Source organism: Stegastes partitus, unplaced genomic scaffold (genome assembly GCF_000690725.1).
Source record: "Stegastes partitus isolate 25-593 unplaced genomic scaffold, Stegastes_partitus-1.0.2 Scaffold1419, whole genome shotgun sequence".
NCBI classification, from domain to species: domain Eukaryota; kingdom Metazoa; phylum Chordata; class Actinopteri; family Pomacentridae; genus Stegastes; species Stegastes partitus.
In genome coordinates this window covers 178,624-181,754 of record NW_007579150.1, presented here as the reverse complement: position 1 = coordinate 181,754, position 3,131 = coordinate 178,624, and the positions used below count along the sequence as shown (strand labels likewise).

Below are 3,131 nucleotides of genomic sequence, written 5' to 3'. Positions count from 1 at the left end.
CTTGCCAAATCTCCATTAACTTGGCAATACTTCCCAAAACACACTGAACAAAAATGTGTGTAGCATGAAATATTTTAGTAAATTCACCCTTTTTCACCATAAGTACTTCTTGCTTCACCACACAGCATCTCTACAACAGAATGAAACAACCAAATAGAACTACACTACCAATGATATGGAGTCATTAGTCAGATATCACAAGTCACTGTGTCCACCATTTGCATCTTGTACGACTACACATCTGCGACACACACAGTTAATGAGGTTGACGATGCTGCTCTTGACATGTTGTCCCGCCACTTCCTGGAGGGCTCGACGAGGTTGGCCGACATTTTCTGGGACAGGATCAGACATGAAGAGCATCATGCGGCACATCGTCTGTCGCGCCATGCTGTCTGAAGGGATTCCTTAAACGACAAATGGTGGCGTCGTGGTGCCTGGCTACGCTCCTAATCAGCGTGGCAGCATCCAGCAGCCCGTCCTTGTCGCTCCCTTGTCATCTGTTGCATCATATCATTTGAATAAAACTGCATTTTAAGGCCCCTTTAACAGTCAACAAAGCGTCTGTGCAGCGGTCACACTGATCTGATCGTTGTCCTTTAAAGCCACGACCGACTGAAATGAGGATTAACTCAACAGTCGAACAGCTCCAAAGAGTTTTGTGCACAATTGGAAAAATTTGACACTTTTCTAACCATGAATATAAAAATTCGATTTTTTAAAAATTTCTTAATTAGATTTTTAACGTGTATTTAAAGATCAAATTGTCACACTACCTCACAAATTCAAGTGGACAAAAAGGAAAGGAGACATGTTTGATTTGCCATTTCTCTGCACATATTACTTAAGTTCTGTGAAGATTGATAACCAGTCATGAAAGGCCTGGAATCAAGAGCTCTGGTTGCGTTTTCAAAGAAGTATTCATCATCATCATCATCATCATCGTGGCATGTTTTCATTTGGACATTTCAGCCACAGTTTATAAAGTCATAACTGCAGCACACATATCCATATTATGCATGTTATGGTGAAAAAAAAAAGGCCAAGACAGCGGCTGGATAACTCACCAATGAATGCGAGTTGTAGGTGACAGAAAAGCTAAAAGCACAAGTGTGACATCTAGGGGTGAAAACACAGCACTTGCAGCACTGACAATCTGCATGTTGGAAATACAGTAATCACTGTTTTATTGTCTTACAGCCAACAAGGCAAATCATTTTAATAATATTTTGATTCACCTTACATGTATTAGACTGTGTGTGTTGCTTATTACATTTCAAAACTCTGAAAGATCTCAAAAAAAGCAGAATTATTTGATTTTCAGTGTCACTTTTATTGATTCCAACAGGTTAAACAGGCAACACATTCAAATATTTTACACAAACAAACAAACAAAAGCCAATGAATTAACACACTTTTTTAAAAGTTGCATACCTACGTTTACAGATATTAGCAGCACAATAACTCCAGAAACTAACTTCACACTTAAGAAAAACACTGGAGTAACACCAGGATACAAAAATAATCATCTCCTCTACTCACACTCCTACCTTCTCCTGCTGATTAATGGATGAATCCAGAAATTAGACTGCTCTGACAGGCACTAAACCAGAGCCTCTATTTATAGAAGTCTATTTAAGAGGTCAACATGAAAGCAGGAACGAGAAATCTGATGGAGCCGAGACGCAGCTTATTCTCTGCCTCAAACCTTTTAACGTCTTCCCAACCTAGTAGAGCTATTCACCAAAGGCAGCGTTGAAGTTATATAAAATTAGATTTTGCATCGTCCACCTACCACACAATGACTTTATGTTCAACCACTTGTTTCCTATTCCCAGGAATGCGGTTTATCCAGCACACCTTCTACGAGACAAAAAGAAATATCATGGCAGTGATCACATGACATCTTTAAGTTGCAGTTTTCATGCCAGCATCAACACCAAACACCGACAGCTAAACACTCACTTTGGCAAGGCTCACTGTACGAGACCGTCTCTTTTGTTTTGCCTCGGGCAGAAAAACATAACAGCATCACACCCCTGTGCAACACCGAGGAAACAAGGTGACACACATGGCTCACACATGTCACATTTGCATTTTCTTCATCATTAAACTGTCTGATTAGTTTCATTAATTGCATTATATCAGACGCTTAATCCTGCATCGTACAAGTGTCGAATCAAAGGTGGTGTCTTCAAGTAGTTTAAACGCTCTGAATAAATCCCAAACGGATTATCGCATTACACATACGACAATGACATCAACATTATTATGCATTTTTTCCCCCGTCGATCCACTAATCCTCTGCACGTGATGAGTGTGTGGTGTTTGACCTTGATGAGACTGCAGGCTCTCTGCTGAGTGTCACTCTCAGCCAGTGCAAGTAAACAACCTTCTCTCAGCCTCCACTGCAACTGATCACAGCTGAGTGTAGGATGTTTACATGAACTGAGCCAGAACAACTGTTTGTTACGCCGGATATAAGCCACCAAAACGCAGAGCTCCAAAGTTTGTACGGCGCGCGAGGCAGTCGGCGGCCGCAAACATCGGACTGAAAGCTCTGTGGATAGACAGCTTCCAGTCGGGGATGTTTACAGCCCCAAACTACCCGGTGCATTTGTAACCTCAGTCACAGATGATAATGTACCCAGTCAGAGACAAAGTGTTGCCAACTAATGCTGAACCCGTATTTACTAAACTGCGATGCCCCTATCACGCAGGCGTTCAGCAATGCACCCACAAGCGTAACTTTACACTGTGTTCTAATTATTATGCTGATGCAATTCCTTTAAAGAGTTGGCACTGTTGAGGATTTTATAAAACCTTCAACAATGAGAACATTTTCACTACAACTAACTAACCACTAGCTACTACTGTTAACTAGGAATACTGAAAATGATACAAAATATTCAGCGTGAATGGAATTTGTAGATCACTTTCTGCGACATCACCTTCACAGATCATTCAGTTCATAAGTCTCTATATAGTTCTTGCATCTGTCTCATGTAAAGACGCCTCTATCACCTCCCAGAGCTGCTGTTCTGTGGTACACTGTTGCCCGCGATCGTAGATCTGTCTTTTAAGGATGCTCCACAGGTCCTCAATAGAGTTGAGGTCAGGGGATGATGGTG

At 41.3% G+C, this 3,131-nt stretch overlaps 1 long non-coding RNA gene across 1 annotated transcript; it reads right to left on the bottom strand.

Moving 5' to 3' along the window:
* Nucleotides 1–1,312: 1,312 nt before the first annotated feature.
* Nucleotides 1,313–2,376, bottom strand: LOC103370406 (uncharacterized). The gene is made up of 2 exons (XR_520887.1): nucleotides 1,966–2,376; nucleotides 1,313–1,863 (listed from the first exon to the last, which is right to left on the bottom strand). It is a non-coding gene; the product is annotated as an uncharacterized LOC103370406 (long non-coding RNA).
* Nucleotides 2,377–3,131: the final 755 nt, after the last annotated feature.